At 39.8% G+C, this 24,846-nt stretch overlaps 1 pseudogene; it reads right to left on the bottom strand.

Moving 5' to 3' along the window:
- Nucleotides 1–23,787: 23,787 nt before the first annotated feature.
- Nucleotides 23,788–24,302, bottom strand: LOC111142923 (annotated as a pseudogene).
- Nucleotides 24,303–24,846: the final 544 nt, after the last annotated feature.

Genomic DNA, 24,846 nt, shown 5'->3' with positions numbered 1-24,846 from the left:
GATGAGGAATAAGACAAGCGTGTTTGGTCTCAGCACTTCTATGCAACACTGTACTGGAGTTTCTAGTCAGTGCATGAGTCAAGAAAAAGAATTAAGAAATGAAAGGTAAATGGATTAGGAAGGAAGAAAAAAACTGTATTTGCCAACATCCTGATTATCTTTGTGGATAATCTTATGGAATCTACAAAAGAACTTAGAAGAATTATATGAGTTGAGTACATTTTTAGGATACTTGATCATAGAGCAAAAATCAATTTCATTTCTATATACAGTTGACCCTTGAACAACACAGGAGTTGGGGCACTGACCGATCCCACACATAGTAAAAAATTTGCATATAACTTTTGACTCTCCCAAAACTAAACTACTAATAGCCTATTGTTGACCAGAAGCATTACCAATAACACTAATCAGTTGATAAGCATATATTTTGTATGTTATATGTAGTATGCACTGGATTCTTACAATAAAGTAAGCCAGAGAAAGGAAAATGTTATTAAGAAATTCATAAGGGAGAGAAAACACAGTTATAGTACCTGTAAAAAATCATGCATAAGTGGACATACACTTCAAATCTGTGTTGTTTAAGGATCAATTATGTAAGTAGTGAAGAATTAGAAATAAAAATTACAAAAGAGGGGTGCCTGAGTGGCTCAGGGGGTTAAGCCTCTGCCTTCGGCTCAGGTCATGATCTCGGGGTCCTGGGATTGAGTCCCTCATTGGGCTCTCTGCTCAGCAGGGAGCCTGCTTCCCCTCTCTCTGCTTGCCTTTCTGCCTACTTGTGATTTCTCTCTCTGTCAAATATATAAAGAAATAAAATCTTTAAAAAAATTACAAAAGCAATACCACTTACAACAGAATAAAAATATGAAATAGGCATAAATTTGACAAAAGATGTACAATAACTATATAATGATGACTATAAGACATTGGCGAAAGAAATTAAAGAAGACCTAAAAAGATGGAGAAATAATATATCAAGTTCATGGAATAGAAGACTAGAGATAATTAAAATACCAATCCTCCCCAAACTGACTTATAGATTCAACACATCCCAATCAAAATCCCAACAGACTTTGTTTCTTGATAAATTGACCTGTGGATTCTGAAATTTATATAGAAATGAAAAGGACCTAGAATAACTTAAACAACTTTGAAAATAAGACAAACAAAAACAAAAAAACAAAAATAAAGTTGTGGTACTTACACCACTGGATCTCAAAACTTATTTAAAAACTACAGCAAATGGGGCAGCTGGGTGGCTCAGTGGGTTAAAGCCACTGCTTTTGGCTCAGGTCATGATCCCAGGGCGCTGGGATGGAGCCCTGCATCGGGCTCTCTGCTTGGCAGGAGGCCTGCTTCTCTTCCTCTCTCTCTCTCTGTCTGCCTCTCTGCCTACTTGTGATCTCTGTCTGTCAAATAAATAAATAAAATCTTTAAAAAACAAAACTACAGCAATGATGGGGCACCTGGGGGGCTCAGTTGGTTAAGTATCTGCCTTCAGCTCAGGTCATGATCCCAGGTCCTGGGATTGAGTCCCACATCAGGCTCCCTGCTCAGAGGGGAGCATGCTTCTCCCTCTGCCTGCTCTGCCTGCTCTCCCTGCTTGTGGCTCCCATTCTCTCTCTGACAAATAAATAAATAAAATCTTTAAAAAATATAAAAAACAAAAAACATCATGACTATAAGAAAGAACATCAATAAATGGAAGTCCATAAAAATTAAAAGCTTTGGCTCTTCAAAGAACACAATTAAAAAAATGAAAAGATAAGCTACAGACTGGGAGAAGATATTTGCAAAATATGTATCTGACAAAATTCTTTTATCTAGAATATGCAGAGAAGTATTATAACTCAATAATAAGGAGATAACCCAATTTAAAAATAAGTAAAACATTTATTTATTATAGTTAAATTTATATAATTCTGATATTTGATTCCTAAATACTTACCTGAGAAAAATGAAAGCACATGTCCATAACAAGATGTACCTGAATGTTTGTGGCAAATTTATTTGTAATAGCTAAGAACTGGAAATGTCCAATGACAAGTGACAATATAAGAAGACTATGGTATATCCATACAGTGGAGCACTACTCAGCAATAAAAATAAATAAACTATATATAGATCTAACAATGTTCATGGATGAACATCATAATAATTTTGTTGAGTGAAGGAAATCAGACCAGAAAAAAAAGGAGGCATACTATATCATTCTATCTATCTATCTATCTATCTATAATTCTATAAAATTCAAGCTGATCTAAAGCAATAGTAAGTGGTTACTTGATGAAGGGTAGTGATAGAGAAGAGCTGGAGAAAAGCAGTACAAAAAGACATGAGGGGGACACCTGGGTGGCTCAGTTGGTTAAGCCACTGCCTTCGACTCAAGTCATGATCCAGGGGTCCTGGGATAGAGTCCCATATCAGGTTTCCCCTGCTTTGCCAGGATCCTGCTTCTCCCTCTCCCTCTGCCTCTCCCACTGCTTGTGCACTTGCTTTCTCTCTCTGTCAAATAAATAAATAAAATCTTAAAAAAAAAAAAAAAAGACACGAGGAAGGACACCTGGTTGGCCCAGTTGGTGAGTGTGCCACCAAGGAGCTGTGAGTGTGAGCCCCACATTGGGCATAGAGATTACTTTAAAAATAAAATCTTAAAAAAAAAGACATAAGAAACTTTGAAGGGTAAAGGATTTATTTATCATATTGGTTGTAGTGATGGTTTCATGAGTGCATGCATGTGTCAGAATTTATCAAAGTGTACACTTTGAATATGTGCTATGTATTGTATGTTGATTACGCCTCAGTAAAGTTGTACAAAAATACCTCAGTGCATTAAAAAGAAACCAGACATAGCTGAAGAAAGAATTAGAGAACTAGATCTAAAGAACCTATCCACATGTAGTAGAGTGAGATAAAAATAAGACTAGAGTATGAAGGTCCAACAGAATTCCAGAAGGATATAAGAATGAGAATGCAGGGGCACCTAGGTGGCTCATTTGGTTAAGCATCTGTCTTTGGCTCAGGTCATGATTCCAGGGTCCTAGGATGGAGTCCCACATGGGCTCCTTGCTCAGTGAGGAGCTGGCTTCCCCTTCCTCTGCTGCTCTCCCTGCTTGTGCTTTCTCTCACTCAGTCTCAAATAAATACAAATTTCTTTTAAAAAAATGAGAATGTAAGAGAGCCAGAAAATGTAAAAAATCCAGAAAATTCAGTGAATCTCTAGCAACATATGTAAGAAAAAATTATCTCCTAGACACATCATAGTGAAACAGCAGAATACAAATGAATCTGTGAGAGACAGAGAGATCTTAAAGTAGCCAAAGAGAAAAGAAAACCACCTATAAAAAAGGGCAATTAGACTGACATTTCATTTTATAAGAGCAACTAAGGAAGAGAATACAATGTGGGAATTTCCTCAATGTGTTGAAAGAAAATAGCTGTCAACTTAGAATTCCATATTCGATGAAGCTATTTTCCAAAAAAAAGGATTGTATAAGAATATTATTTCCAGGCAAACAAAAGAGAAAACCAATAAAAACAACTCCTCCCCTTCAATAACTTGAGAACATGCATCACTCAAAGACAATCACTAAATGAAATCATAAAGGACATATACTTTCGCAGAAAAAAAAATGAAAAGCCTGAGATGTAAAAAACAAAACAAAACAAAACAAAAACACATGGAACAAAAACATTTTGTTAAGTATGAGGGCATATCTCAGCAAACACTGACTACGGAATAACATAATGTAACAATATACTCTTAATTTTTGAAGGGAAAATAGACTAGAATTAAAATACTGGGCTTATCTACTCTCATTAAAATAATCCAAGGTACTTGATCATTTAGGAGTAAGGTAAAGATATGAACTTCAGATTTTGTTAGATGAGTATGCTAAACTAGCTAGTTTAATTCCTGAAATAATAAATACAAGCACACGTACTTTCCAACCGGTTAGAGAGAAATGGAATTAGAAAAAGAAAAAAAAAATCAATTCAAGAGAAGGCAAAACAAGAAAGAGAAAAGAAAGTAACAGTAATAGCTGGGGTTCCTGGGGGGCTCAGACAGTTAAGCATCTGCCCTCAGCTCAGGTCATGATCCCAGGGTGCTTGGATTGAGCTCTGTGTCTGACTCCCTGCTCAGCGGGTGAACCTGCTTTTCTTTCTCCTCGCTGCTCCTGCTCTCTCTCGCTATCTCTGTCTCTCTCCCTCAATTAAATAAATGTTTTTTAAAAAGTAATAGTAATAGCATCTAGAAGATTCAGAACAGCATCTTGCATGGTATCATTTTATATTTATTATATAGTGTAACAACTTATTATTACTATGACTATTATTTCTATTTTGTGTGTCATTCTTGCACAGGGGCCATGCTAATCTTCTCTGTATTGTTTCAATTTTATTTTATTTTACTGATTGGTTTATTGAGAGGTTAAAATTGGATGGTTCTATACTTTCAAATCCTCATTAACTGAAAGAAAGAGGAAATCTCCAGACAGGTTCAGAAATGGTTTTTGCGGGGGTGCCTGGGTGGCTCAGTCAGGTAAGCATCTGCCTTCCGCTCAGGTCATGGTCTCAGGGTCATGGGATCAGGCCCTGGGTCAGGCTCCCAACTCAACGGGGAGTCTGCTTCTCCCTCTCTCTCTGCCCTGCCCCCTCACTCAGGTGTGTGTGCTCTCTCTCGCTCTCTCTCTAATAAATAAGTAAAATCTTAAAAGAAAAAGAAATGATTTATTGAGGTGAGTGGCCATCTCGCACTCACAATAAATTCGGGTCCCACCAGGTAGGAAGCAGTGGCTCTTTCCGCTCATACCAGAGCCTGACAAACTTGGAGGCCACTGAGCAGGGTCAAAGCAAAGCCTCCACTCAGAGGAGACATGCTAAAGACAACTTTCCTAGCCAGGGTGGAAAAAATTCCAGAGCTCCTAAAAGTAGGCTCAAAGGTCTGCATCAACACACTGGAGTTGGGCTGTTAGTATGTAGGCGGCCCAACAGACCCACTCTCCTTTCCCCGGTTACATAAAGTTTTCGAATACCTCCCCCCCCTCAGCTGACTGTCTTGAATATTAAACTCCTTGAATCTCCCCATCATCATTCTAATTCATAGATGCGAATGCCTACGCTTCATGCATTTTACACACATTTTGATACAATGTCCTCCAGGCCTACTTGTAACTCCCGTAAGGAAAATAACTGGCTCAGCTTCCAAAGATAAACCGGGTAAGTGTGATAGCTGCTAAGGGAGGAGGGCAGAGAGCCTCCTGCGAAGTTCCTTTGAATTGGGGTGTGGTGTGAGTCCTTCGGTTCCCAACTATGGTTTTTATCTAATCTGCCTTGAAACTGTTCTGAGGATGCACTGTTTTATCAATAAAAAACTGCTGAACTAAAGTTCCTCCTCTGAAGCTCTTAAAGATTGGGTCTGCCCTGTCGGAAAGCGTGTCATAGCAAAAGGATATGTGTACAGCATTGTTCACCAGAGCATTGTTTAAAACTGTGGATTATCAGTAACAACCCATCAGCAAAGTTGCCAGCACATCCTTATATCATAATGCTAGGAATCTGACTTTTTGCAAAGCAAGTCTCTGAGCGGCATATAAACTATGATCCTATTCTGGAAAAAATCAATAGTAACAATAATAAAGTTAGCACATGCAGGCAAAAAAAGGAGGAACATGTGCCAAAATGTTAACAATGATTATTTGGGATTGGGGGAAGTTGGGATGGAATCTGAGGAAAAACATTTCTCCATTCCCTGACCCCCCGGGCTTGATGTTGTACCCTCTCATTAGCCAAGGTGAGGTTTTGGTAACAAGCTGCATTCACGTCAAAGGCTTTTTCCTCCAGACAGACATTTCTTTTCTCTACCTGCAGATATTCCACAGTATGTAACAGCTGCTCATTGCCTTCATTCATTTCTACTGTTCTGTTCTCAGCAGGACATATACCTGTAGGCATTTGCATATTAAAATACGTGAGGTAGCTCACTGTAATATTTGACCACCACATTTGAAATTTATTTATGTGTTATTTTTGGTTAAATTGACAAAGAAGTCATGTTATTTTTTTTCTATTTTAGAGTTTAAATTTTTAAAAAGTACTCAATATGTGAGGATATTTTTTGCAACTGAGAATTTCAAAGTGCTAAGATTAAAATCTGATATAGACGGCTTGTTCAAAATAGATGGCTTGTTCAAAACTTTAAGGTTCCTGTGGCTCTTTAAATTTTAAACATGTCTACCTGCAAACAACTAGAAAAGCTGACCCTGAATATTGCCTCAGTTTCCTCGATGTTACTAAGGAGTGTATGTCCTTTTACTTTGTCTTGAGACCCAGCCTAACAAAGCTTGGCATATTTTCATAGGTTTTTTTGGCTTGAAATTTATTTCATTCATTCCACTTATACAATAAACATCTATAATTATCACCATTTGTATTAAAAACAATAGCTCACATTTAATAGGTATTTTCTACCTGCTGGTAGTTAGTACCAGCTAATATTTCATTTCCATTTATTACCTGATGCTCTTAAAATGCCTTCTTTTTGCCTGGCAATGGGGAGGGTACAAAAACAACCTGGACCCTGAAGATATATGAATAATCCAAGTACAGTTCTGTGCTCAAAAGCAGGGTCAGATATGAGGAATTGACTGCAAGCTGACACGGTCCTTGTAGTCAAGGGAGTTTTGCTGAGGGCTAGCTCCCGCAATCCCTGCAGGTCACTCACTAATTGGTTTGGCTTACATAAGCACTCTGGGTCAAGCTGACACGGTCCTTGAGCTCCTCTGTAAATATGCTTGAGTAAACTCTTTTGTTTTTAAGCAAGGCTGTCACGTGGGACTTGCGGTCCTCTGACCTCAAGCTCCTTGATAAACGTTCTTGTTATTGAACTATAAAATAAAGTCTCTCATGCATGTTGGGGCTCCACTGGGTCATCAGCCCATCAGATCACCTCCCGATCCCAGCTTTCTGACTCTTGTTTTTCTTAATTCCCCACCATTCTCTCTCTCTCTCTCTCTCTCTCTCTCTCTCTCTCTCTGCCTCCCCTGGGACTTTTTGTGCTGGTCCCCGACAGTCAGATACCAGGTTCCTAGACTGAATAACTGACTTCCCAAGAAAGAAATCAAGGAAGCTTCATGACGGAGTTGGCATTATATTTGAGTCTTTGAGTAAAGGCTTTGGTCATCTGGGGAAGAAGGAGGGACATTCCAGATAAAGGCAGAAAGGCAGAGATAGGACTCTGCAGGGCATGTGCTGGGTCCTCGGTATAGTGAGGGCTAAAGCACATGGTACATGAATGGAATGCACAGGAAAGAAGTCTTAAGGGGCAGATGCAAAGAATCAGCAAAGGACCAGTGAATCGTTTATCCCAACACTCATTTTACAGATAAAGACACTAAGGCCTACAAAAAAAGGGAAATCCCCTCAGTTATTCAGTAGTGGGGATGGAATTAGACTTTGAGCTCTCTTGGCTCCCATGACTGAGCTTCCAGCTACAGTGGGACAGATCAAGGAGTGCCTAGAATGCCAGGCTAGAGGTACGTGGCCATCTCAATGCAAAGGGGAACCCCTGAAAGTTTTGAGGAGATTGTGACTAGCAAAGGTGACACAGGAACTAAAATAATTGGAAGGTTTCTAGGCTAAGTGACTGGAAAGCTGAAAATTATATTTTGATAAATGGCTTCTGTTAATAGAATCAGATTAAAAACCATCAGTTGTTCTCAAAGTAACTATTTGATTAATGTAACCTCTTTTAAAATGTCGTGTGTTTAACATTCTAGTTAAAGAGTAAGTTAAGGAAGGTTGGAGCAAGCAGGATAATCTGTAATGGGTGTCAAATGCTCAATTTGCCTCCTCTGATTGTTTCTGCCCTTGGGAGACAAAATTTCTATCACTTGAATCCACAACTTCATGTACTTTGTATTCTCTTTACATTTGAAAAAGAGATAAAATATTGACTCTTTCATTTTAAAAAAGTTTTTTTTTAAGTAGAAGCTTATTTTAGTTACATTTATTTTTAGTTCTTTCCTCACAAGCAGCATTTCCTAGTACTGAATGAAATAGCAAAGAGGATCAACCTAAGAGGTCACCTTTATCCACAGACACGTAAAACCTCCCCAGTCAGCAGCAAGAATCTCATTCCCCTCATCTGTAGAATCACAGACCAGAGATGCACCTATCACCAGTATTCTTAAAGGGATGCAAAGAGTAGATTGTCAGACCGTCTGGGTTCCAATCCCAGCTTCACCAGTCATGAGTCCTGAGGTCTTGGAATCAAGTTATTCCATGTTTCTGAAGATGATTCTTATCTGGAAGATAGAGCTAGCTAATGATAACTCATCCCAGGTTTGCTGTGGTTGTGAGAATTGCTAGACAGAGGGCCAATAATGCTGACCACAGTGCCAGGCACACAGTAAGCATCTTGCTCAATCTTAAGCTCTGTGAATTGTCTCGCCCACACCCCAGGACAGACAAGCAGCTCAGAAAGCAGCAGCATTCCTGAAAGGATTTGTCGATTCCCAAGTAACTAGTACCCTTATTTTAGATGCACTCCAGAACTAAAGATGTAACAAAACCACTTCACAGTTTACTTCTCCTGGGTAAACTATTTTGAGAACATTTCCAAGAACCTTTAAGGAAGATGTCTATGTCCACATCTCTGATTTATATAAAACTATCCACCCAATGCAAAACAGACCCCGTCACACTCTCTCTCTCCCAGTCTGGCCTGCTTCCCAGCTGTTCACATTCCCTACAGGATTGTTAGAAGCTCCACACGCTGAACGGGAGGCATTGGAAAGTAAATAGTTTAGCCAGGCAGGTACCCCACCCACCATTTTATTTTCCTAAATCACTCCTTTAGCTAATATTTCAGGGACAGACACGCGACGCATCTGGCTCCAACCAAATATTTTCAGTCAGTCAGAGTCCAAGGTAAATATTTGCCACTTTGATTGCAGCAACAGTGGTAGCGTGAAACAAGGAGCCACTTATCAACCTTCAATAAGGGCCCGCCTGGCGCTTGAGTGACGCTACCTGCCCCCTCCCCGTGAGCCCTTGCGCGGGTCCCGCCTCCGCACTTCCGGTCTTGAGGACTTGTGTCTGAGCCTTTCTGAGGTCTGATGGGTCTTCAGGGTGAACCCTTGGTAAAAAGTCAGGTTGTGGGATTGCTGAGCTGCTGTCTTCCACCAGATCCTTTCATTTTTAGCAGGTGTTGTCTTTCCCACTGTTCACGGTATTGGTTGTAGATGAGAAAGACAAGGGAGGGGTTAAGGAAGTCTCCTAGATGTGTTTTTTGGGGGTGGGGTGGGGCAGGAGATGTACCCCTGAAGCCTGTACCTATTACTTAAATTGCGTCCTTAAGAGACTTTTTTTTTTTTTAAAGATTTTATTTATTTATTTGACAGAGAGATCACAAGCAGGCAGAGAGGCAGGCAGAGAGAGAGGAGGAAGCAGGCTCCCTGCTGAGCAGAGAGCCGGATGCGGGGCTCGATCCCAGGACTCTGAGATCATGACCTGAGCCGAAGGCAGCGGCTTAACCCACTGAGCCACCCAGGCACCCCAAGAGACTTTTTTTTTTTTTTTTTTTTTTAATTAGAGCGAGAGAGAGTGTCCGAGCATGAAGGGGGAGCGGCAGAGGGAGAGGGTGATGCAGACTCCCCGCTGAGCAGGTAGCCCCCTAGGCGCTCCATCCCAGCACCTCGAGATCATGACCTGAGCAGATGCTTAACTGACCGAGCCACCCTGGTGCCCCAAGAGACTCTTAACATTGGCCCAAGGCTTTTGAGCTAAGATGAATAAACTACTACAGGGCTTATGTCTTATGTCCTTTGCACTTCTGTGAGAATGAATATATTAGTTTTTTTCTTATAGATGCATGTTTTATGCAGGAAGAATAATAGTGATGAAGACACAGGAAAATGGCAGGTGGGGTGGTTTTTGCCTCGTTCTATGGCAGGATTTTTACTTTTATGGAGTCTTTTTGAGACTGTAAAAATTAAAGACCCGTTGTTTTCCTAGGAAAAGATATGTGAACAGTGTTTTGCCTATAACTGGAGGAGATTCATGGATCCCCAGAACCCATCTGCAGACTTCCATGGGGGGAATCATGGACCCAAGGTTAAGAAGCCACGGATTTTAGGTGCAGATGCCTTGGTGAGATGCACCTGACATTCCTTGTCTTGCCCAGGCAGGAGTAAGGTGAAAAAAGTGAGGCACTAGCCTTGGGCATAAAATTTAAGGGGGGCATCAAAAGGCTCAGAAATCAAGATAAAATTTTAAGAGTTTATTTATTTATTAAAGAGAGATTATTATTTATTTATTATAGATATTTATTATAGATATTATTTATTATTTATTAGAGAGAGAGCAAGAGAGGGAACACAGGCAGGGGGTGTGGGAGAGGGAGAAGCAGGCTTCTTGCTGAGCAGGGAGCCTGATGCCGGGCTGGATCTCAGGACCCTGAGATCATGACCTGAGCCGAAAGCAGATGCTTAACGACTGAACCATCCAGATGCCCCAAGATAAATCATATTTTAATGCAGCATTTTAAAGAATCAAATCTGAAAACTATGGCTGTGGCTTGTCAAACTTTTTTTTGTAAACAAAATTTTACTGGAACCAGGGCCAGAATTAGAGCAAGATGGATGAGGCATGGCTGTACAAATGCAGGTTCAGACTGTCTTTATTTTACAGTTTTTATATTTTGTATTTTGTTCAATTTATTTATTTATTTTTAAATTTTTATTTTTTTTTTAATTTGACAGAGAGAGATTGTGAGCACAAGTAGAGGGAGCGGCAGGCAGAGGGAGAAGCAGGCTTCCTGATGAGCAGGAAGACTGACTCGGGGCTCGATCCCAGGATCTTGGGGTCACGACCTGAGCTGAAGGCAGCCGCTTAACCAACTGAGCCACCCAGGCGCCCCTCAATTTTTTATTTCTAAATAATTCATTAAAATACTGTTTTGAATACTGAGGTTTTTTGACCCCCTCTTGTTTAATTTTGCACCCGGCACTAGTGTCTCCTTCACTACCCTAGCCCTCAGCCCTGCTTGTGTCCAGCTGTTCGAGTAAAATCCAAATGTAATTGATCACTTGCTGTGTGCTAGGCCTTGAGTTCCCACATTTCCAGACAGTTAGGATAGTGGGAAAAACTCTGATCTATCAAAATGGTTGATGTTTAGTCCTGGCTCTCATGTCCTGCGGGATGACCTTGACCAGTGAAGTTAGCTTTTCTGAGCCTCTTCTTAATTGCAGAATGAGAGGGTGAGACTGGGTACTTTCCAGTTCTGGCAGACTGTGGTTCTTAGGACTTTGAAAACGGCAGCTAAACCAAATTGTTCCCCAGAGAACAGAGTCCTCAACGAACACCCAAATCCACATGCCAGCCCTCTAGACTTCTCATGATTTGCCTTCTTGATGGAGGGGTTTTGCATTCTACAGACTTTCATTTGTCTCGGTGTGAGAGCCCAGACTGTCACATCTCTTCAACTTGAGTAGTGATTGCTAGAGTCAAAGATCTTGAGAGCTGATGAAAGTAAAATGCAAAGAGATGATTTAGTTTTGAGGAGAATGAGGCTCAAACAGGTGAAATCAGTTGGCCAGGGCGGCACAGTGTCAGATTTAGAACTAAAACCCCAGTGCCTGATTGCCATCCGGTTTTCTTTTCACTTCACCTTGATGGAGTATGATTCATGCCTTTCTACTTCCCTCCAGAGAATTTCCTAAAAGTTCTTTGAATTCTCTCATAATATTCTCTGTGATTCCTGTGTTTTAATAATTTCCTTGTTCTGATGCTGTTCCTAGTGCTGGGATATTGGAAGCCAAAATCCTTGATCAGTGTCTTACCCTTAGGTCTTCTTCCTCTCCGAGCCTCATCTTGGATTTAACTTCTATGGGGATTTAAAAAAAAAAAAAAAAAAAAAAAAACTGCTGCAAGGCATATAATCTTAGAAAGCTAACTTCCTCTGTGTTTCTTTTGAAAGATATTTTTAAAACTGGAGAGAAGAAGTGATGCGTAACAATCTATAAGGTAGATACTGTTATTATTGTTATTTTACTAATGAGGAAATTGAGGCACAGAGGACTAATTAACTTTCCCAAGATCTACCATCTAAGTATCAGAAGCAGGATTCAAATCCAGGCATCCTGACTCCAGGGTCCGTGCTTTTTTTTTTTTTTTTTTAACTAGAGCAATGTATGGCTTCTCTTGTGCACCATTTCACCTGAGCTTGAACAATTTCAAGGGATGGAAAGTTACCTCAGGAGATCTAGTTCTGTTGCTGGGCAACCTCTTCTGTTGGAATGTCTTCCTTCTGTTCATTGGAATGAGCCATAGACAGTTATCCAAAAGGTTTTCTGTTGTCTAAATAAGAAGGTAAAAAAGTGAGTGAAGAACATAGAGTAAAATCTCACAATCTATCCCGTCTCCACCAAACATTCCTGACCCACTCCCAGTTAAGTGGGCTTCCTGAAAAAACACAAAATTCCCTCTTTCAGTTTTGAGTCTATTGAAAGTAAAATCCCCATCCTATGTGTTTGTACCTTGTTCTGAGAAAGATTTAGGTTGGTCTGCATAGGTTAGAAAGTATGATTAAGTAGCATAAATTAAAAGTGTGTGACACGATCCAACAATTTCACTTTTAGGTATTTTTCCTTCAAAAAGAGTTATAAGAGCTTACCAGGATAAATATTCAAGTGATTTTATTTCATTTTTGTAATTGCGCAAAAATCATAGGCAACTTAGATGTGCACAAATAAGGAAGTGGCTAAATAAAATAATAAATTAATGAAGTCGTGAGAGGATTTCAATCTAAAATTGAGCTGGAGGATATGAAATGGAGACTCTCATGCATGCTCCCCCAGAAGAATGGAATTTAACTGAGAGACTGATTTCTTGTAAATGCCTGATTTACAGAAGATCGAGGCATATCTCCTGACCAATGAACATCCACCAAGAATCTCCCTGGCAGGCCTTCCCCCTACTTGCACTCCTTACTCATAAGTACAACCTGCCCCAAATCCTCAAATGACTCACCTGTAGCTTGATACAGCATGTTTCCCAAATTGCAGTTCCCTCTGTAATTCCCAGATAAACTTGAATTTCTCATAGTTTGACCTTGCCTCAATTTACCTCCCTGTTTAGGTTAATGGAGTACTTTTTAACTATTTTCAATGTATAATATTAAGATAAACTGCATCATTTGCTCTGAAGAAAATCATCACTGATATTTTAAAAATTGGTGCTTGGTGGCATATCATCTCCATTGTTATCCCAGTGGCAATACAACAGTTCACAGAAGTAAACATGGGGCACCTGTGTGGCTCAGTCAGTTGGGCATTTGCCTTCGCCTCAGATCATGGTCCCAGGGTCTGGGGGTTGAGCCCCGACATGGGCTCCCAGCTCAGTGGGGAGTCTGCTTCTCCCTCTGCCTCTCCTCTCTGGCTTGTGCTCTGTCTCTCACTCACTCTCTCTTAAGTAAATAAATGGAATCTTAAAAAAAAAAAAAAGAAAGAAAGAAAGAAAGAAAAAGGAAGAAACACTTTTTTCTCATTTCAAATGTTATTGAAGAAAACATGGAAAATAATAAAATGTAAAGAAGGAAACAAAGAACCTGTAATTCTATACCCTAAAGATAACCACTGTGAACCTTTAAATTGACTTCTTTCCCATCTTTTTTCCTACATGCAGTACTTTTTTAGAAGATTTTTTTTGTGATAAAATATATATAATATAAAATATATTATTTTAAACATATTTAAGTGTACAATTCAGTGGCATTAAGTACATTAAGTACAAGTACATTGTGCCCCTATTATGCCTATCCATCTCCAGAAATTTTTCATCATCCCAAACTGAATTCAGTTTCAATCAACAATAACTCCCCCATTATTCTCTCCCCCAGCTCCTGGAAACCACTATTCTACTTTCTATCTCTGGATTTCGCTACTCTAGTTACTTCCTGTAAGTGCAACCGTACAATGTTAATACTTTTGTTCTTGGCTTATTTTACTTAGCACTATATTTTTAAGGTTCATCCACATGGTAGCATGTATAAGAATTTCCTTGTTTTAGGGCTGAATAATAGTCCACTGTAAGTTCATTTCACATTTTGTTTATTTGTTCATTGATGGAAATTTGGGTAATTTCTACCTTTTGGCTATGGTGAATAATGGTTATGAACATGATGTACAAATATTTGTTCCTGATTTCAGTTCTTTTGGATATATTCCCAGAAGTGGAATTGCTGGTTTATATGCTAATTCTGTGCTTAATTCCTTGAGGACTACCACACTATTTTCCATAGCAGCACCATTTTTTATTAACATATAATGTATTTTTAAAATTAACATATAAATGTATTATTTGCACCAGGGGTACAGGTCTGTGAATCATCAGGTTTACACATTTCACAGCACTCACCATATCACATACCCTCCCCAATGTCCTTAACCCAACCACCCTCTCCATACCTCCCTTCCCCCCAGCAACCCTCAGTTTCTTTCATGAGATTAAGAGTTTCTTATTGTCTCCCTCCTGATCCCATCTTGTTTCATTTTTTCCTTCCCTCCCCCGAAACCCCCGCCCTGCCTCTCAAATTCCTCATATCAGAGAGATCATATGATAATTGTCTTTCTCTGATTGACTTATTTCACTCAGCATAATTCCCTCTAGTTCCATCCACATCATTGCAAATGGCAAAATTTCATTTCTATGATGGTTGCATAGTATTCCATTGTATATATATACCACATCTTCTTTATCCATTCATCTGTTGATGGACATCTAGTTTCTTTACATAGTTTGGCTATTGTGGACTTTACTGCTATAAACAGTTGGGTGCACGTGCCCCTTTGGATCACTACATTTGTATCTTTAGGGTAAATACCCAGAAGAGCAGCACCATTTTAAATTCCTATTTGCAGTGCACAAAGGTTCTGATTTCTGTGCATCCTTGACAACATGTGTTATTTACCAATAATCTTTATCCTAAAGGGTGTGAAGTGGTATGTCATTGTGGTTTTGATTTGCGTTACATTAGTGATTAGTGATGTTGAACACCTTTTCACGGGCCTCTTGGCTATTGTTTATGTTCTTTGGAGAAATAGCTATTCAAGTCCTTTTCCCACTTTTTGACTGGATTATTTTTGTTGTTGAGTTGTAAGAGGTTTTATAGTTCCCTTATTAGTCCCTATATCCGTCCCTTATCAGGTAAGTGACTTGAAAATATTTTCTTCCATTTTGTAGAGACATGTGTCTTTTCTTTCTATTGCAGTGTCCTTTGATGCACAGTTGTTGTTTGTGCTTTTGGTGTCATAGCCAAGAAATCATTGTCAAATCCACTGTCATGGAGCTTTTCCCTGTATTTTCTTCTATGAGTTTTAAATTTTTATGTTTCATATTTAGGTCTTTGATCCATTTTGAGTGAATTTACGTGTTTGGTGTAAGGTAAGAGCCCAATTTCAACCTTTTGCATGTGGATATCTAGTTTTGCCGCACCATTTGTTGAAAATATTTTCACTTCTCTGGGTTTTTATGTTTTAGAGCTTTTTTGATTCCAGACTTATTCCTATTGGAACCCAAGCTGCTTCTCTGGCTTGTCCTCACTCTCACTGATTTGTGCTCCAGGGATTGTAAAGTTATTTGACTGGGAACAAAAGGAAGATAAAATGAACCTGAATCTAGTACAGAAGCATGGTGGTCTAGCAGAGCCTAGTGAAAGTGATGGTTGAAATATTGACTATAGTGATCTTGCTGTAACCTCAGCTAAACCTATTTCATTTGTTGTGAGTTGGAAATAGTGATAAGAAGACCCATCTTATTTTGCCAAACAATAGCATAAACCCTGGCATATTATTAAGGCCAATAGTCATTATTGTGGTTAATGTTTATGGGGAAAGTACTCTGTACTGCTCTATCTTAAATGCTTCACATTTATTATCTCATTTAATACTCAAAATAGTCTTATGAGGTCAGTGCTATCATTTTCACTGTTTTGCCATGTCTGAGCTTCTCTTGTTGTCGGTAAAATGAAGAAAGTTATATCTGCCTTGAGAACTATTGGGAGGATTAAATGAGAGCAGTGAAAATAAAGGGCCTAGCAAAGAACATGCACATAGTAGATGCTTAACAGATAGTAGCTGCTTTCCCTCAGTCCAGGAAGTTATTCCAGTAATCACAAACCATATTAGATGAGTATTCTATTTGTTCTAACAATCTTGAATTTCCTGATACTTCCCCTTCTAGGTAAATTATATTGATTTATACTGGTCAGATAGGAAAGTCTGATACAATTTATTTATGAAACAGGAATACTTTCTAGTTATCTACCTGCAAGGATGAAGCAAAGAGACTGTTTACTGTCACACACTAGGAAGACTTCTATAGACACTCATCCAGGGAATGAACAAGCACCAGCAGCCCTGGAAACAACTGGCTATATATCGTGCACTAATATATTAGTGATGTTTTAACACTCATCTTTTTTTTTATTTAAATATATATATTTTTATTTGAATGTACAACAAATTGTCAAATTTTCTCATATTTCTACACAGATAACTTAATCTCAGTATTTTTTATTAATTATTATTATTTTTTATTTCTTTTCAGCGTAACAGTATTCATTGTTTTTGCACCACACCCAGTGCTCCATGCAATACGTGCCCTCCCCAATACCCACCACCTGGTTCCCCCAACCTCCCACCCCCTGCCCCTTCAAAACCCTCAGGTTGTTTTTCAGAGTCCATAGTCTCTCATGGTTCACCTCCCCTTCCAATTTCCCTCAACACTCATCATTTTGACTGATAAAGTGTCATTTCCCTAAATCTTTCTTCATTTTACTACCTTTTCCCACTTCCTTTATTTGTCTCTTAAAATAATGATTACAGTGAAGATGTACAACTGCCTGAGACCAACTAGAAAAACAGGGCTTAAATTAGTTAATACATTAATATAGTCCTTAGTGTTGCAGTTATTCGGGGTCATATTTTCTGGATATTATTTGGACATTCATTGGTTAGATCCAGGCTGTACATTTTCTCTTTGGCTGCAGCTAATGTATTAACTGGCAGTGGGATCAAGTCCTGCTCCTCACCGGCAGCTGGGCCCTCCCTTGGAGCCTCTCTACAATCCCTTCACTTACTGCTAATTGACTTCCTAATTCCCTACAGCAGCTGTCGTAAACCTTTTCCACCCTCCTCCATCCCTTTAATCTCCCTGTTCTGCACACACTGAGTGGCAGGTGATCATGCATCCGTGACCAAGGCTCTTTCCCACTGCCTTTTGGTTCTCTGCCAGCTTCACCTCTTCCCCAGGATCCCCTTTATCTCCGAGATCCTGGCTCTTTCATTTACTACCTCTCTCCTAGCTTCAATCTTTCCTCTTCCTTTCCCTTCACACGTAAACAAACTCAAGTCTTCCTCAACCGAGAAGAAAGCGGGCCATATTTCTCTTGGTTAATCGTGTTCTTTTTTCATTACTAGCAAGCTCTTAATTTTTTTTCTCATTACAAAAATAATATAGTAGGAGAAAATTGGGAAGTACAAAAATTCAAACATGTCTCAGACACCCATAATCACACTTCTAGAGGTAACCACCAATGTTAACATTTTGTTTTATATCCTTCTAATCTTATTTCTTAGGTTTTGAGATCTACTTAGAGGGCATTCTGGATGTTCTCTTTTGTAATTTGACACTTTTCCTGTGTCAGTATTTTTCTAATCATTGCATTAAAATTTCCATTGTATGGGAGCACCAGTTAAACATCAGATTTTTGGTTTTGGCTCAGGTCATGATCTCAGAGTCACGAGATGGAGCCCCGCGTTGGGCTCAGCTCCTAGTGCAGAGTCTGCTGAAGATTCCCTCTCCCTCTCCCTTTGCTCTTTCCCCCTGCTCTCTCTCTCTCTAAAATAAGACCTAAAAAAATTTTCACTGATGGATACACTTTTATTTATGTAGCCATTTTAAATCATATAACATGATTTTTTCCAATTATTTGCTGTAATTAACATAAGAATATAATCTTTGTAAATAAATCTTTTCACATTAGTCCTTATTATTTCTTTGGTACAAATTTCTGCAGAGAAGTTCCTGAATGCAATATTTTTAGTATTTGGATACATATTTTATCATAAAATTTAAACATTTTGATAAAAGTAGCTGACTGTCATCACTTCAGCTTTTAACTCCAGGTTACTGAATTCTAAGAAATCCTGGCTTTTCCGCCATCACTGAAGCGGTTCTGTCAGAGGTCAAGGTCAACATCAATTACTAATCACAAGTCTTCTCTGACCCTATCCTGCCTAATCTCTTTGCAACAGCTGCCATTTTCTATCTTTTCCCTTTTAAAATGTTTTTTCCTTCTATTTTACTCGAGTTTTTTTTTACCTCTCTGGTAACACATTTTCAGGCTCTTTCCTGGTTCCTTTTGTTCTGCATGATCTTTTCCTTATTCTCAACTTACCTCAGATTTTCAACTGTTGAGTTCATGCCAATGCTACATAGATTTCAGCACAGATCTGACCTGAATTGGGGTCCGCTGGCCTCTCCATCTCATATCTCCCCATTCTTCCCTGACTGCTTCCTCCTCTCCGCATCCCTACATGTACTTTATGCTTCAATCATTCTGAACTACTTGCATTTTCTATGCCTTTGATCATTTGGTGTTCTGTGCTTGGAAATTCCTTCTCCCTTCCCTCACTTGATGAAGCTTCACTTCTCTTTCAAGATTCACCTCTTTTGGGAATCTCCGTAACAAACTTCACTCCCACTCTTTTGCCCCTTTGCCCTCTGACCTGGCCAAGTAGAGTGACTCTCCTCTACACTGTCACGTTCATGCTTCTCTCCTTGTGCTGGGCTATGGTGAAATTTTTCTAGGCTCTAAGCTTCTGGAGGGCAGGAATTGTGACTGTATGTATTATTATTATTTTATTTAACAATCATGTGTGTTATGTTTCTTATGTGCCAGGTGCTGTTCTATGTGTTTTATAAATATTAACTCATTTAATCATCATCTCAATTTTATGAAGTAGGTACTATTATTATCCCTATATAATGTCAGAGAAAACCAATACACAGAAGGGCTAGATAACTTGCCTGAGGTCACACAGCTCATAAGTGGGGATTTGAAGCTGGGTTTGTATAGTAGCACCAAAGAAGGGCTTAAAGAATAGGGCTTTCTCTGAAGTCAAACAGCTATTCAGTGTGATATCCTTTCTTCATCGTGTTTGAAATCTAGCTCACTGTAGGTCCTGTATGTGGATGCAGAGTGAGGGAGTCATTCAGGCAGGCTTTAGGCTTTCTTACCCATGACTAATTAACACAGAGCCTGTGATCTCTGAGCAAGCTTTTTACATCAGAAAATCAGATTTTTTAAATGTTCCCTGCTCAGAAAAAGCTAGGTAGGAGTCTGTCTCTTCATGTGGTTTATCGGATCATGGACTATGGAAGTTGGAAGGGGGCCTTAAAAATGATTCCCTCTGGGGACGCCTGGGTGGCTCAGTTGGTTAAGCAGCTGCCTTCGGCTCAGGTCATGATCCCAGCGTCCTGGGATCGAATCCCGCATCGGGCTCCTTGCTCGGCAGGGAGCCTGCTTCTTCCTCTGCCTCTGCCTGCCACTCTGTCTGCCTGTGCTTGCTCTCTCTCTCTCTCTCTGACAAATAAATAAACAAAATCTTTAAAAAAATAAAAAATAAAAAATAAATGATTCCCTCTGCCCTCTAAATTACTAATGGAAAAACTGAGGCCCACTGAGGAGTGTGGCTTGCTCAGTTCAGAGAGAATTCAGAGAGAATAAGGGTTGCACCAGGATGAGTACCTTTCCAGGATGCCCAGGTGTTTGCTTGTACTGGTCCTTTCCATTTGAGGAGACTCTCTGGAGCTCCAGATGTATGTACCAGGCCATGCTCAGACTATAATGACAAGATTTGGGTCCTGTATCATTGAGACTAGAAAGCAAAGGGAAAATCTTGGCTCAGATAGAGCCATAAGCAGGATGAAGACTCCATAGCCTATCCTTCCCACCTAGGATCATTCAGAGTGACACCTCCCAGGAAACCCAGAGAACTTGTCGGGCATGTCAAGCTCACTTTTTAGTCCTCAGTTCCATGACCCCTGAATATCTATTTTCCCTCATGGTCTCTGTCTCAGTAAAGTTACCACCACCTACACAATTTTGTAGTCTTGACACCCTTGACTTCTCCTTCTCCCCATCTTCATAGTGACATCTCTGGTTTAGAACTTCACCACCTGCAATAGCCTTATAACTGGTCTTTCTGCCTTAGACTTACCTCACTCTAAGCTGTTCTATGCATTGTAGCCAGTGCTCAAGTATTTGGCAACAGTCCCTCTTCCCAAATGTTTTTCCTCCAAGGAACCTTGACCTCTTGGTTTTCTTCCTACTTCTCTGGCTTTTCCTTCTATGACACCTTCATGAGTTCTTTCTCTCTTTTTCTCCCTTGCCATACTCTTCCTGGGGATAGACACATATCATCTGTCTTTATGATTTTTATGATTGACATGCTGATACTTCTCAAATTCATATGTCCTAACTATCTCCAAATGTTAGACCCATATATTCAGGTTACCAGCTGGGAAGTTCCGCTTGGATATCCCATGGTTACCTCAGTGGCCATAGGGACAAAACTGCTCTCATTGTCTCTACTTTTTCTGCCTTCTAACTCAATAGATCTCTTTTCCCTCATGGTCTCTGTCTCAGTAAAGGCACCACCCACACACAATTCTACAGTCTTGACACCCTTGACTTCTTCTCCTTATCCCTATAACCACTTCTCTGGTTTAGAACTTCACCACCTGCAGTAGCCTTATAACTGGTCTTTCTGCTTCAGGCTTGCCCTACTCTAAGTAGTTCCGTGCATGGTAGCCAAAATTAACTGTTTTACATTTTCAAAAATGTACATTTTTAATTATAAAATTAATACATACTTTTAACAATTTGAAACAATGTAATGAGATATAAAGTAAAACCTGGGGGGTGTCTTGGTGGCTCAGGCAATTAAGCATCTCCTTCAGCTCAGGTCTTGATCCCAGGGTCCTGGGATTGAGTCCCACATTGGGCTCCCTGCTCAGTTGGGAGTCTGCTTTTCCCTCTGCCTCTGCCCATCCCCAGCTTGTGCTCATTCTCTCTCTCTCACTCTCTCTCAAATAAGAGAAATAAAAAAATCTTTAAAAAAATAAAGTAAAATCCAAAAGACTCCCATCTCCTATATTTTTAACCTCAACCTAGGTAAACAGTTTAGTGTACTTCCTATCAGACTCTTTTCTATGCTTATCCAGACACAACTGGGCATATCCTATATGCTATATGCCACTTTATTATTAGTCTATAGGCTGTATGCCACTAAAGGAAGCCCAGAACTGCCCATTTCTTTGCACATTCCAGGTTCTGTGTCCGTTCCTTAATTTGCTAATGCTTTCCCCTCGGCTCTTTCCTCACCTTCCTTCCTTCATCTGGCACCTACTTATCCTTTTAAGACTTAACTCATCTGTCATTTCCTCCCTGATGCCCCCAGACTCAGTAGGTATGTCTCCTTTTACCTCTAAGTTATTGTGCTGTATTATTATAAGTTCTTCTGTACTGCTTTCTCCCACTGGAGCAGAGCTTCTTGAGGAAGAGTCTATGTCTTATTCTCCATGGTATCCCCCACACTTGGCATAAAACCAGGCACAGTGTTCAATTCACATAACTGAATTCTGTTCACTGCCTGAGTCTCCTGAAGTGCAAGTGCCTTGGGTTGGGAGGCAGTTATTCCAAGAAGACAGGACTATGAAGCTTCCTGACAGTCCTTTCACAGCAATAATAGGAGACAAGATAGAGTCTGAAGAACAAGAGAAAGGATCCAAGGTTAGGGAAAGGAGATTGGTGGCATCAAGGGAAGTAAAGGAGCTAAAACTTACAAAGAATATTCACATCTAACACCTCATATATGTTACTGTATCTTATCTTCTCAACACTACCATCCCCATTTTACAAATAAGAAAGTTAAGGATCAGGATGTAAAGTGCCTTGCCCAAGGTCACACAGTGAGTAGCAGAACCAAGGTTCAAATCCAGTTCTGTGTTCAAAGTCTAAGCTCAAAGTCAAAGTCTAAGCTCTTACACACTATGCATGTTTGTGATCAGGTGGGTATGGTATGGTTAACACTGGCCATTTCCCTAGACCCTTCATGAGTACTTGGGAAAAGTCTGTGTCCTGAAGCTTCTGAACAGAGATGCCTAAAGGCCTTCAGCTTCTAGGGAGATGGTGTGACAAACCCAACATCTAGATCTTCAGACACTGTGGGCCTTTTCACTTCCCTATGCTTTGAAAAGGGTGCTAAGGCTCCAGAGTTTATGCTGGAGGGAGTTATTTTCTCAGGCTTCTGAAGGAGACCAGCAAAGGCTTTGGGAAGTCTCACTTAACCAACTTTCTCCAGATTTCCCTCAGGCAGCTGTGACTTCTTTTAGCCTTCTCGTAGGCCCTCCCCAGCCCTCCATCAGCTCTAGTTGCTGTGTCATTTCAGGATCTGGTAACCAAAGTACATTTATGGGGCAGAGTCATCTCTGGAGGCTTTATGTCTAAGCTTTGGGTGCTTTTTGGCAGTTTTGGGTTCCTTGAGATTGAGGAGGGCACTGCAGAGAAGGAGGGGGATGCTGAGAGACTGTTGGAGTAAGGAGTTGTATCCAGGCATAAGGCTGACTCATGGGATGCTAGTCCTTTCGTCCACAAATGTTTACGGATACTACCTAGGTATGGTTTCGTCTTTGAGAGCAGGGATGCCAGGTCTGTGCTTTAGGCACACTGAAATACTAGAAGTTCCTGCCTGTGTTCTGTGTCTCTTATCCCCAGAATGTTATACATCCTATTTGCTCTGCCTGAAAAGCCTTTCACTTCTCCTTTCTCCTGCCAATTCCTTTTCATTCATCAGGTCTCAGCTTGCCTGTTGCCTGACTCTCCAAGGCTGGGGACCTCACGCTCCAAGGTAGGGTAGGGGACATTTGCTGGATAACTCTGCACTTCCATTTTCCCTCTTTTCTGGCAGGAAGTTCTTGGACTTCCCATTTGGTAAATCCATTCCTCCTCCATAGTTAACCTCCTACTTAGTATTACTGACACCCTTCCCTCCAGCTTCAGGCAAGGGTCTGATTGTTTAAGCCAATCATCATGTCTCATTCTATTTATTAACTATGATCAGTTCAGGTATGTAAGAGTATACTCAGAAACAGTGAACCAAGGAGAAGATAGAGGCCTTAAGATTTACCAGAAGAGCCACCTACTTTTCTAGAGATGGAATGAAGAAGGATGTAGATATGCAGCCTGGCTGTGAGCAACCTAGAATGTGATAGAGGAGAGGCTTAAAGTTTTGACAATCTAGTGGGAATACAAGCTAGGGAACTTAGCCTCTATCAATAAAAATAGAATATTTTGACTCCCATATTTACTCTTTACTCTTTCAACTTTTTCAGGATCTTGGACAAGAAAGAGGGGTGCTATTCATGGAGAACCCTTTGGAGTCCCAACAAAATCTTTGCATAAATATGCACATATACATATACATGCATGATCTTTGGGATCATTTTCATACACTCATTGGATCATATTCCCCTACTTCTTAACAAAAAGTAACTTTTAAAATTCGTCTTACAAATATTTTTTCACATCTTTTCTCTGTGGCCTTTGTGGTACAAAAGTTGTAAAGTTTATAGTCAAATATATCTTTCACCTTTTTTTTTCATCTGTCACAAATCTATTTAATCGAGGTAGGCAGCAGAATGTTCCACTATGATTAATTAGTGCAGGGGCCTGTCAACACTAGGTAGAGAGAAGAAACCAGCATCATTCAGGAATAGCCTTCATTGGTGGCTGTGATGTGAGGGGACACTATGGATCCCTGGATGCTGTGGACAGTCTCCTTCTTGGGGTTGATCCAGTGTCTGATGTTAGCTCAGGAAGTGATGGAAGGTAGCAGAGTAAAGGGTAAAAACATTTTAGGGTATTGGGTCTTGATGATTTCATGGGTATCCTGGGTGGTCTGCTGTGTATCTCACTTTTGTTCTTGAACGTCCTTGTGGTACAAGGCCGCTAAGCAGAAATCCAGGTCATCCTTTGGTATCTCAGGATAAAAAACATAAACAACCTCCATCATGAAGGTTTGTGGGAGTTGAGCTGAGCTGACTCCAGGGTTCCTATTGCTGAGCAAGGTGAATTGGGTTCTTATATGGCAGTTTCTTAGAAGCCTGGAGTTTTCCCAACTAAGAATCATTATCCATGTAGGGTGCTGGAAAGCGTCTCTTGCGAAAGGCATGGTAAAATGTGGAGTGAGACATGGGTCTGAGGGTCTTTCATCTTTTTTGGAGCCTCCAACTTTCCAGTATTTGTTCAGAAGTTCTCCTCTAGCCTCAGTTGATAATAGTCTCCTAATTTTTCTTGCAATTTTTTTTTTTCAGTTTTGCTCTCTGATATTTTTATCCATTTGGATTTTTTGTGTTAATATATAAGATTAGAATCCATTTTACTTTCTTAATTCATGAATATGACTGTCTCTTATGGATTTTCTATTTTGTTTTACTAATTTTCCATTTCTGTTTGACTTTATAATATGTTCTGTAAAGGAAGACTCTAACTTTTCTTTTTATGACTTTCTTCTTTATTTACAGTCATTTTTCATATGAGTTTGAAGATAATTTTATGAGATTTCATTAAAAGTATTGTTTAGATTCTAATAGGAACAAATTATATATACATATTAATTTGAGGAAGCTGACTTTTTAAGCTAGTAGGTTTTCTTCCCTAAGAACACTGCATAACTTAACATTTTCAAGATCTTGTTGTATATATTCCAGTACATT

This window comes from Enhydra lutris, unplaced genomic scaffold, assembly GCF_002288905.1.
Source record: "Enhydra lutris kenyoni isolate GAN:26980312 unplaced genomic scaffold, ASM228890v2 scaffoldscaffold9, whole genome shotgun sequence".
Taxonomy (NCBI): Eukaryota; Metazoa; Chordata; class Mammalia; order Carnivora; family Mustelidae; genus Enhydra; species Enhydra lutris.
This window is presented reverse-complemented; position numbering and strand designations above follow the sequence as displayed.